Source organism: Schistocerca piceifrons, chromosome 2 (genome assembly GCF_021461385.2).
Source record: "Schistocerca piceifrons isolate TAMUIC-IGC-003096 chromosome 2, iqSchPice1.1, whole genome shotgun sequence".
Lineage (NCBI taxonomy): Eukaryota > Metazoa > Arthropoda > Insecta > Orthoptera > Acrididae > Schistocerca > Schistocerca piceifrons.
This window is the reverse complement of record NC_060139.1, coordinates 715,344,178-715,356,915: the sequence shown is the minus strand read 5'-3', so window position 1 is coordinate 715,356,915 and position 12,738 is coordinate 715,344,178. Positions and strand designations below refer to the sequence as shown.

At 42.1% G+C, this 12,738-nt stretch overlaps 1 pseudogene; it reads right to left on the bottom strand.

Moving 5' to 3' along the window:
* Nucleotides 1-12,394: 12,394 nt before the first annotated feature.
* On the bottom strand, nt 12,395-12,512 carry LOC124778467 (annotated as a pseudogene).
* Between the last annotated feature and the right edge of the window lie 226 nt (nt 12,513-12,738).

Sequence of the window (12,738 nt, the reverse complement as noted above, 5' to 3'; positions counted from 1 at the left end):
GGAAGTGACACTTTTATTCAAAGGCGATTATTACACTCAGGTCACCACTATTTCTGATGGTCCCCTCGACATTACTAAAGGCAGGACTTTGTTCTTAATACGGCGTGTCACCACCACGGACGACACTGTACGCTCCGCAACGTGCCTCTTGGTTGGTTCCCTTTGCCAAACTGAAACCCCCGGCTCCGGAATGGCAAGCACCAGACAGACTGCCAGAGTCGGTATGGCTTTCGGCGAGCAGGACTGTTCTCCACGAAACTGTGGCAGCAATGTGAAGAGTCGTGCTCCAACATCGACGACAGTTTTTATACAGAAGACGAAGTTCACCTGGACGAGCTCCTTGCAGTACCACTGTATGGAGCAGCTGAGGTCACAGAAGGTTCATGTAATACCTTGCAGCACTGTGTATCTTTATTAATCATTTTTTTCCTATCACAACATCAATCATTCATTTACAGTCTTTTCAGTCGAAGAACAGCAATAACACACTTTTCAGATTGTACCTTCCACAACCGTGAGGATTTGTCTGGATCTCCCATTGCCTAAGACTTTCAGCCTGGACCTTCTAATGCTCAAGAAACATTGCATGGGTCACCGACATCCAAACGTAGACGAATAAAAGAAGTGCACATATGACATCAGTACAAGTATTTCCTCATACATTGATAAGCCACTATGAAACTTATCTGTCTTTTGTATCCATATTCCATCGCTAAATTCCAGTTGAAGAACCTACTCGAAGTGATGACCCATCCTGGGCTCAACATGCAATCATTTCATGACACATGTACATTACTACATACCGCTCTCATATTCATCTTTCTGTCCGGTGTCATGTACGTAATATATTTTGAATATAATTTGCTAATGTTTTCATCAAACATGCTTTCCCATCAATTCATTCAAAATAACCTCTTTTAAGAGAAACAAATTATAGCGCCTATGAGAAACAGACAAATGGAAACGGGCATTTGGCTTTAGGGTGCAGTGGGAATTTTTAGTAATTTTAGCTTCGCTGCCTTCCCCTATATGAGAAAATGAATGTTACATACGAGACGGAGTTGCTAGCGTCCCTTTTCGAATTTCTGGCGCCACCATCTCGACCTGTCGCGTGACGTCCCTCTGGTTTGAGGAAACTAGGATCTTTACTCGAGGTTGTTGATGGGGACGGGGCGTGTTGTGGCGTGCCGAGTGGTAACGGAGCGAGCAGGACGGGGTCCGCCCGGCAACCAAGGCGAGTACTTGCCCTTTGAATCCGTGACCGACTTCGAGAGCGCTCTTCGTGCGTAGCCTGGCTAGCCAGATCTGCAACGAGAAGTACCGATAAGAGAGTTGAGGTCAGTTTCACTGCGCTGAATTCTGTATCCCTTTGGAACCAGCAAGCTTCTGCTTCGATTCGTGAAATTCAGTTAAGATTTGGATTTTAATGTCTTAACCGTTATTTTCTTATTGATACCTATAGGTGTGTTGCGATCATTGCGATTTCTTAGCTTATCTATTTCACCACCACTTGGTTCCTTGAATTGTGGCTGTTGTTTGCTTTTCCTGAGTCGATACTGGCCATGGTTGTTTGTCAACAGGATATCGTTAACTGTGTGAGCCGATAGGGTTTCCGGAGTCGGAGCGTTAACGTGTCTCTTCTACGCTGTGGCCGCACCTCTCGTCACCTAGATGGTTGGGTTTTTGTCGACCCCCCCAGCCAAAGTCTTCAAAGACCAGATAAGTACCTTTCTCTCGTAATACGGCCGGATGCCGGCTTAGAGATAGCTTCAGGCACTTCAGACTTCATCGCTCTGTTAATTAACTGGCTTTAGGGGGTGCCCGAGTCTCAAAATTGCAATTTTTGAGGCTAAGTAGTTGGATTTGGCAGCCTTGTTTTCTTTCGGGCATTTCGCCGTCGTTGTAGAAGCGGCATCTTGCAGTGACGCGGGTATTCCGTTTGGCTAGTTGGTTGGTTGTTTCGGGGAAGGAGACCAGACAGCGAGGTCATCGGTCTCATCGGATTAGGGAAGGACGGGGAAGGAAGTCGGCCGTGCCCTTTGTAAGGAACCATCCCGGCATTTGCCTGGAACGATTTAGGGAAATCACGGAAAACCTAAATCAGGAAGGCCGGACGCGGGATTGAACCGTCGTCCTCCCGAATGCGAGTCCAGTGTCTAACCACTGCGCCACCTCGCTCAGTGTTTGGCTAGTTATTGTTGCTTTCACGTAATTAACCTTTCTGTATTAATATTTCCTTAGCCGCTCTGTATTCAACAGAAAGGGCCTTGGAAGGCCGGTCCTCTCGTTGTAACCTTTCTTGACCTCCCTATTTGGTGCAGTCTTGTATTCCTCGTATGCAAGTCTCCTGGTGCACCCCTTGCCTTGTGACGAGGCAGTTCAAACTCTGGGTTAGTTAACTGAAGTAGATATTCATGAAGCCTACTTGTTTTCTGTTTGATAGTCTTACTTAACTGATACTGTTATTAAAGATGGCATCCTGTTGTTATTGGGTAATTTTACTTAACTGAACATGTTATTATCGTTGTTCTCCCTGGTTCCTTTTAATTAAGTTAAGAGCTATTTCATAATCTGGGTTAGCTGAAACTTTTACTAATCAAGGCCTACCAGGTTTTATTGTCCTATTATTGAGATCTGATATGTTACTCAATCTGTGTTGTAATTAAGTGAAATTGTAGTTTCCAAAGGCCTTCCTATTTCAGGGGTATTTATGTCAACAAGGTAGCACCAGGAAATGACACATGATGGTACATGGACCCTAACTTTTGCCTTACATCCCACAATCCTTAATTGTAGGTTTCAGTCTCTTGTAGGATATGTTACGTACTTTCACTTGGAGTAGAGGTTTTTGTTGATAACATTACATTTTTCGAATTGTAAGTGGTGGCAATGGACATTTTTGACGTTTTCACAGAAGGGTTAAAATTTGCTGCTCTTCAGCGTCCTCTCGTGCCGATACCACTCGTCAGAAAATGAAACCTGACTAGTGCATTTTGTAGCGAATTGTGTCTAATTTTGTATAGAGTGATCATCTTCCAAGAACGCATGGTTTTCAAGATATAGTCGAATTTCTTAGGTTGTTTCATCGTTAAAACTTAACAAATGAGTTACTTTCTCATTTAATAATAAAATATGGATTTTAGATTAAAGAGGGCTGTATGAGCATTGTATTCATTACGTCGAATCATATTTCGTATAAAACATAAACCACTAAAAGCGTTTTCAGAAATATGATAAAATTTAAAATTCGAAGAGTAAATAGTGTTTCAAAAAAGCAAATACGTATCATACTATAATTCGCGTAATATTCTTCAAATGAACAAATATATTATATTACACATTTTCTAAAGAAGCCTATGTTCTTCTCAGGCTTCAAGCTATCTGCATACAAAATGCCATCGAAATCGGTGCAGCTGTTTAGTAGTGAAAAAGTAACATCAGAGTTGTTTCTCATTTTTACAATTAGCTATTGGCTAGTATTAACTTACATAATTATCATCCTGGAAGGCATGAGGATTAAAGATTATCGGTCGCAGCGATATAGAGGTCACTGAATACGAAGCATAACATTAGTTCATGGAAGGAATGAAATGTGGCATTATACAAAGAACTACCCTGGCATTAGTCTTCGTCTCAAATGTTTTAAGAATAGCTCTAAAAACTGAAGCGAGGATGCTCTGTCACGGACATGACTCCTCCGCAACTGAGTAAGAGTACAATGCATTAACCATCTCTACATAATTTTCCTCAAGGAGATAAAAAAAAATGACTCCAAGCACTATGGGACTTAACATCTGAGGTCATCAATCCCCTAGACTTAGAACTACTTAAACCTAACTAACCTAAGGACGTCACACACATCCATGCCCCAGGCAGGATTCGAACCTGCGACGGTAGCAACATATCCGTTCCGGACTGATGCGCCTAGAGCCGGACTGATCCGCTCGTCCATAGCGGCCGACCTCAAGGAGATACTAAATTACTGCAACTTATTCTAAAGATTTTGTACTCGTAGATTTTCTACTCCATTTCTGTCTGCAGACATGACACCGTTTCACGATCTCAGCTTTATTGACGATTACAGCTATAATTCAGTTTTGTAACTAGCGGGATTTTTTAATCTTCTTATTTTCAAGCAAAGATACTACAGCCTAAAAAACAAGATCATCAGTCACAACAGTATAGCAACGTGAAGGACGGTGTCTTTTACAATGTTTTGCTTGTTGGGAACAATCTATTAACCCGCTTTCCTCAGGGTATTTGATACTCTCTTTCTAAGAGCGTCAAACCAACAAATCAGGAGCCTTTTCAGTCTCTCTATTACAGGTAGTTACATCTCAGATACCAGTGCCCTTACTTAAACTAAACGGAATACACATGAATGGCGTTGCTCTGTCCTTACTTAATCGGTGGTAGATTTTTTTCGCAAAATTTTACTACATCCAAGTAATAAACATATTCATCTTTTATTTGGCGCTACAGCCTGGAACCGCGAGACCGCTACGGTCGCAGGTTCGAATCATGCCTCGGTGATGTCCTTAGGTTAGTTAGGTTTAAGTAGTTTTAAGTTCTAAGGGACTGATGACCTCAGATGTTAAGTCCCATAGTGCTCAGAGCCATTTGAACCATTCGAACTTTTATTTGGCCTTTTTCTTCCGCAAGGCGTGCCGCATTTTTGATACAAGGTAGCAATCAGTACAAAAACAGAATACGTTTCATAATTAGAAACATTCCGTCTGTAACGTTCGCTCTTCAGTTGCTTTTTACCGCAGTTAATAGGCCCAGCATGAATTTGCGACGGGAATGAGCAGTTAACAGATTGCTGTGTCTCCTCGCTGTTACTGGGTATATATTTATGGAGAGAATGTGCTTTTGTGGACTACAATTTGTTATCAAGCTTAAACATTATTCACACTCTGGATCTTCCTCTAGGACTGCATGAGAATGTCTCAAATCGTGTTTAAGGTGATTATTCAGCGATGAGGATTTTAATATTTACTTGTATTACTTTGCTCGTACAGAGTATCGCTTCTCTTTCTGTGCTTTAGATGGATTCATATGTTTTCTCTGTTTCCGACAAGAATCCTCTCGTAAGGTCCATCTGTGACGCCTGTCCCTTCGGGCAAGATTTTAATTATACTAGCTGACAGTTTGAAAACCTCCCTTCCAGAACCTAGATGCGTTCAAGTTCTTAAATTGATCCAGACAGGGACCAAAATTAAATCTCCTGACAATACTATATTCAGTAGCTGTTAAATCCTGACAAGCCTTCTTATACCTGACTGAGTGGGTTAAGAGTCAGAAATCGCGTGTACAGACGACTGATCAAAGTTCAGTTGCCACGGAACATACATATCAACCAAACAATAACTGGTCAATTACTTTTCGTAAAATTCGTGTACTTGAATAACCAGCCTCACGCTTATTATAAACACCTTAATTATCACACAATAATCAAACACCTTAATTATCACACAATAATCAAACTGCACTAAAAACTATGCCTACAAGGAGAACTAAAGGAATTCTTTTGTAACAGAGATATATATACTCTTGACATACACAGGGTAAGTCAACAGGAAACTTAGATGCTTTGAGGGGTGAATCTAAACAAAAAACCTCAGGAGAACATATATATTATTCCGAATTGCTTCCGAGATGGAACATCTTTGATATCTATTAATTTTTTTCATAATATTGGGCCACAGTCATAATATATTTCTTTAAAGTTAGTACCGCCATTAGACTGTTTTTTATTTGCAGTGTTACATTTACACGATCATTATTTCGGCTTCAAAGTGCCATTATCAAGTGTTTTAATGTTATACAGTGCCTAAGATGGCATACTGTCGTATTTAAAATACACTATTAGACACATCGTCTAAGGGTCAATATTTCTAGTAAAAGCCTACTGCTTTGTTTTATCACTGAGTATACCATCTTGACTCTGCAAATAAAAAATAGTCTAATGGCGGTACTGACTTTAAAGAAATCTTTGATATCGCATTTGTACGTTTTTCTTGAGTGACACTAAAACCACACGCTGCAGCGAAAGCGTGTCGTAGCACAAAATTAAAATATATTTAATTTCCTGCATACAAAGTATTATTCATTTTTCCTCTAAAAGTAATAGTTTGCACGAAGAGATCGCGAGAGTACTGAAAGTCTCGAGCGACGCGAATGCGCTGTAGCTCAGGTATTTTTTGTAGGGCAGTTCCAGACTTGATAGAACCTAAGTGTCGTGAATGAAACTGTTGGTGTCAACTTCCTCTATATTACTGTGGGAAGTTGTAAACAATGACAATTTTTGAATGAGACAGAAAATAAATAACAGTGCACATCAAATGTGCACTATGTTGGAAACCATTCTGGATAGGGCATATGTTCACAAGTAGTTTTTTGTCCAAAATCACTAATACTATCACCCTTCAAAGTATATTCCTTTCCTTCTGAGTCAACCTGTATATGTACAGGGTCGATATCACTGAAATAAGAACTGAACAGATATCATTAACAAACGGCATTCATTTTCTTCAGTGAGGACAACCGGGCGGTCCTTGGCTGCAGTTGTATTGTAGCGCCGTTGTCGCAGCGCACGCAGTTAGGTAGATGGACAGATGTAAGGCCGCCGGCTGCATCTAGGATAGCGTGGTTCTTACGAGTGAAAAATTGCTGCGACCGATATTGGCATATATAAAATACGTGAAGACCGTTTGCCCTTTTAAGAGTAATGTTTATTAAAATTCTGCTATTCTGGCCACGTACTTAGGTATTAAAACAACTTTTGACGGGTGCAATATGCGATCCGTTACACAGCTTAGGAATATGAATATTCTATAAAGTACATGGGAGATAACAGTCACCCTCGGAGAACGTAGTAAACGTCATAAAGTAATCTGACACATAATGTTGGACCTTGTTGTTTATCTCGTTTGGAGGTAGAGAATTAAACGTAGCAATTTAAAGTTATTTAATTAAAACTGGACATAATTTAGCTGGTTTCGTTCATAGCATTTGCGACAATACTAATTAAAACAGCGACAAGTGTGTAAGACCAGCATTATTCGGATTGCTTTATGACACACTGTTCTAGAAGTTCGTATTGTTGGATAGACTGTCCTCAACAAAAGAATATATATGTAAATGAGAGAGTGTTGGGAACAAAAGATTTAAGTACGCACACGTTAAGAAATAGCAATTTTGTTCGAATTGAGATGTAGAAAGAATCATCGTAATAATTCTGAAAAACACCTGTCTGCATAGTGTGTTACTCTAATGACAAACTTGTACCTCCCCCGAACAGAAATTTTTGCCATTCCAACATTTAACAAGACTCAGACTACAAAGATTTTTATAGTAATAATAACCAACAAAATATGTAAAAATTATGTAATAATAATAATAACTTGTCTACATAGTGCTTAGTAAATCACTTCAGTATAATCTCCCAGAAAAATCAGCTCTGAGAAATACATAATTGAGAAACAATCGACAGAAAATTTGAGAACAACATGTTACACGATCTATTTAATAACTAAAATATCATCAAACTCTCACAAATTTGACAACTTCATAATTTACAAAGTATAAAACCGAAGCGGTCACCCGTCAAAACGAGTAATTCCCTTTACATTACGACAGTCAACACAAGCGCACAGACTAAAATTGTACTAGTGTGTCAGTGGGAGCAGGTCCCTGGCGTCAGATCCGTGGTTATCCTGACGCTAGTTGCACGAACACAGGCGTGGAGGATGCCAGTGAATTTCTCAAAGGCTTCGTCCACGTCTCCTTCCGTCTGGAGTGGCGGAATTTCCCACCAGGTAGTTATGTCTGTCCCAGTTTGTGATCACGTTTGTGTTTGCCATCCTCCCGGCATCTTCGACACTGGTGAGATCAAGCACGACATGACTGTGGTCGGAGTCCAGCTCGTGGTGCACTGTGGTCTCCACATCGAGATCAAGTATTTAGCGACAAAAATATCTGTCAGAATTTCTGTCCGCGTTGTGAGGAATATGCGTGGGCTCATCTGGGGCGATGACACTGAGGGTGGCACGCCCCTCGATGAACCCCCGCAGAGACCTGCCAATTGCGTTCTCGGAACGGAAGCCCTAGGCTCCATGTTTCGAATTTAGTTCCCCTCCAATCTACGATTGCAAATGCAGTGCCTGAAGGTCCCGTGCAGTGATACGTGAAGTGTGTGTGTTGGGGGGGGGGGGTTGGGGGGGAGGGATTGGTCCAAATAATTTGCTAAAGGTTTTGGCCAACTTTGATTTCTACACTGGCATCCTCAGTAGTTTTGGGTTGGCAAGCACGAACAGAAGCTATAGAAACTCTCGTCACGTGCGGGCGGGTCTTATCTTGCTGAAGTATAAGTCCAGGATGGCTTGCCATGAAGAGCAACAAAACGGTCGTAGAATTTCGTCGACGTACTGGTGTGCTTTTGCAGTGCCGCAGATAACAACCAAAGGGATCCTGCTGCGAAAAGAAATGGCAACCAGACCATCTCTTCTGGTTGCCACGCTGAACGGCGATCGAAATTCAGAATTGTTGTCTGGAACATCTGCATACACGTCTTTATGAGTCATCAGGGCCCAGTTAGAAGCAGGACTCATCACGGAAGACAATTCTACTCCATCCAATGAGATTTCAGGACAAAGGAGCGTCTGGATTCGCCCCGGACAGCAGTGGGATACCAACCAGACCGTCAACCACCATGTGGTAATGGTCTGGCGTGTCAATTGTTTTCATAGCAGGACCCCTATGGCAGTCATTCGCGGCACACTTAACGGAGGCGGTACATCCATAATATTCTACGCCCTGTTTTGATGCCCTTCATGGCAAGTCATTACGGGCTTGTCCGCCCCCGATAGCTGAGTGGTCAGCGCGACAGAATGTCAATCCTAAGGGCCCGGGATCGACTCCTGACTGGGTCGGAGATTTTCCCCGCTCAGGGACTGGGTGTTGTGTTGTCCTAATCATCCTCATTTCATCCCCATCGACGCGCAAGTCGCCGAAGTGGCGTCAAATCGAAAGACTTGCACACGACGAACGGTCTACCCGACGGGAGGCCCTAGTCACAAGACATTTTGTTTATTATGGGCTTACATTTCAGCAAGATAATGTCCGCTCACACACAGCAAGAGTTTCTACTGTTTTTCTTGCCAGCAAGATCACTGAATCTCTTCGAAATTGAGAACTTTTGGAGTTTCACGGGCATGAGCTCCAACCAGCTCGGGCTGTTAATGTTCTGACATGCCAATTGGACAGAATTTGGCCATATACCTAAGGAGGACATCCAACAACTCTATCAATGCCAAGCCCGATAACCGCTTACATAAGTGCCTGTGGCGGACCAACGCGTTACTGACTTTATCAATTAGTCAATCTTTCTCTTAAATAAAGCACCCACTTTTCTGAAATTGTAAACATAAGTTTGTCTCTCCATGTACATCACATCTACGGATTTCCATGCCATTAAAAAATTTCCTTTGTGTTTTTTTTCGTCTTATAGTGTTTTGTACTATCTCATCCTGCTGAGATTTTTTAATGGACAGCTGATGTCAGTTAAGTCTACAATCACCTCTCAGAACCCCACTCCCTTGTATCATATTCCCAAAGGATAACGACGAAGCAGGTGAACCGGCAACCTGGATTTGGTCTCTCGGCGGTGTCCCACATTCGACCCCCGTAAGATACGGACAAAGTCCAGGAAAAAGTAGAAAAAACTGATTCTTTCTATTTTTGTAATTCATGGATTCATTCAATCTTAAAATCTATTGTATAATTTTATACAATTAAATAATAACACTTAAATGTTTCATTGTATGTTGACAATTGGAAATCTGTTGAAAAATATCACTTTGCAGATTAGTTGTTAAATAATTTTCCAGTCAATAACGTATACGGAATAATTTTCTGGGGTAGCTCATCACTTAGAAAGAAAGTATTGATTCCTCGGAAGTGGAGTTCACTAGAGGATCATGTAGACACCTCTTCAAGGAGCTAGAAATTTTAACTATGCCGTCACAGTACATATTTCCGCTAATGAAATTCGTCATAAATAATCCGTCATAATTTGAGAAGAACAATGATGTACACACCTACAACAGCAGAGGGAAAAATCACCTTTATTGCCCATTGTTAAAGCTGACAGTCACAGTGGACGTCAATCCGTAGCAATAAAAGTTCTTGATAATTTTCCTACCAACATAGCGTCTGAGAGACAGCGAAGCAAGTTTTAAATATAATTTAATATCATTTATTCTGGACAACTGCTTCTATTCCACTGATGAATCTCTGCTTCGAAGCTGGTAGCCAATGTCCACAAAAAAACTCGTTGTAAGTGTAGTTGCATGAGCAGGAATAAGATGATAATGTGTTCAACAATGTTAACACTTAGCATGCGTATGTATTCTGTAAACTGACTAGTTCTACACCATTTCTATGCAAGAATCGTTCAAATTATCTGTGTAACATGGAACTAACAAACTAACCCCTGGTATAGTCCATTCTACAAGCTCAGTGTATTGCTATATTAATGGTAAATACAGTGCTGCTCTTGAGCCATCTATACAGTTAGTTGGCGTTTCACGCTTGACGTCTGCTCGAGCGCCAAATAACGATGCAGGACGAGCAGCGTTTCGTTTGCAGGTGAGAGACAGGGTCGTGTTGGCCGCAACGCCACTGACTGGCAAACCAGTTAGTTTGGTTGGACACGTAACGTCGGCCTCACAGCCCTTCACTTGCAGCCGACCAGACGTACACGTGACGCGATATCGGCCTTGAAGCACGGGTCTCGTTTTCAGTGAGTTTACTGTCTACTTTACACTGAAGTGACAAAAGTCACGGGATACCTCCCAATGTCATGTCGGACCTCCTTTCGCCCGACACAGTGCAGCAACTCGACGTGGCATGGACTCAACAAGTCATTAGAAGTCCCATACAGAAATATTGAGCTATGCCATCTTCATAGCCGTTCATAATTGTGAAAGTGTTGCCGATGCAGGATTTTGTGCACGAAATGACCTCTCGTTTATGTCCCATATATATGCCATAGGATTCATGTCAGGCGATCTGTGTGGACAAATCATTCGCTTGAATTGTCCAGTATGTTTTTGAAACCTGTCTCAAATAAATGTGACCTCCCATCATTGTTATGGAACATGAAGTCAATGAATGGCTACAATTGGTCTTCAAGTAACCGAATACTGCCATTCGCTCTCAATGATCCGTTAAGTTGGACCAGAAGACCGACAGAAGACCCACGCCATTATGGATCCACCACCAGCTTGCACAACGCCTTGTTGATAACTGGGGATTGTGGCTTCGTGGGGTCTGTCCACATTCGAACACTACCAACAGCTCTTACCAAACGAAATCGGGACTCATCTGACCAGACCACGGTTTTACAATCGTCTAGGATCTAACCGATATGGTCAGGACCCCAGGAGAGGCGTTGCAGGCGATGTCATGCTGCTAGCAAATAACTCGCGTTGGTCGTTTGTTGCCATAGCCCATTAATGTCACGTATCACAGCACTGTTCTAACGGATACGTTCGTCGTACGTCCCACACTATTTTCTGTGGTTATTTCATAGAGTGTTTCTTGTCTGTTAGCGCTAACAACTCTACGCATACGCCGCTGCTCTCGATCGTTAAGTGAAGGTCATTGGCCACTGTGTTTTCAGTGATGAGAAGTAATGCCTGCCTCACCTCGGCACACTCTTAACACCGTGGATCGTGGAACACTGAATTCCCTGACGATTTCCGTACTGGAATGTCGCATGTGTCTAACTCCAACTAAGAGTTCGTGTTCACAGCCTTTTAATTTCAGTCATGCGGCGCTATCACGTCGGAAACCTTTTCATATGAATCACCTGAGTCAAATGAGAACTCCGTCAACGCACTGGCATTTTTTACCTTGTGTACACGATATTGTCGCCATCTGTATATGTGAATATCGTTATCCCACAACTTTTGTCACCCCACTGACTATTTTCATCTCTAGTCTGATAACGATCACAGTTGCTTTCCTTACTTATCTATAATCACAAAAGCATCAATCACTCACTGTTGCGTACAGTACAGTTGCTGCAGCATAATCTGTAACTGTTTCGCAATTGCATTCGGTATGATACAGTCGATCCAGTCACTTCCTCAACAAGTTCGTTATCAAATCCCTCCTATACACTTTTTTTAGCACTCCGTCTTCAGGCCACAAGTAGCCTACAGGACCATCCGACCGCCGTGTCATCCTCAGTGGATGTGGTTAGGAGGGGCGTAGGGTCAGCACTCCGCTCTCCCTGTCGTTATGATGGTATTCTTGACCGAAGCCGCTACTATTCGGTCGAGTAGCTCCTCAATTGGCATCACGAGGGTGAGTGCACCCCGAACAACGGCAACAGTGCATGGCGGCCCGGATGGTCACCCATCCAAGTGTCGACCACGCCCGACAGCGCTTAACTTCGGTGATCTCACGGGAACCGGTGTATCCACTGGGGCAAGGCCATTGCCCAAATCCCTCCTATACTATTGTCCAAATCGAGGTTTCTGTGCCCTGTCTTTAACAGCTTTGGTTCTACGAAATGATAAGTTCCATCCGTTTCAGGCATCTAATATTTTTGTACGATCAAGATATCTTAACTTAAATAATTTGTTAGACAATAACTTTGACAAATCAGCAGTAAGAAGAAGACCAATGCAGCATTTGTCTTTTAGGTTTGGAGAAAAGTTTTAAACA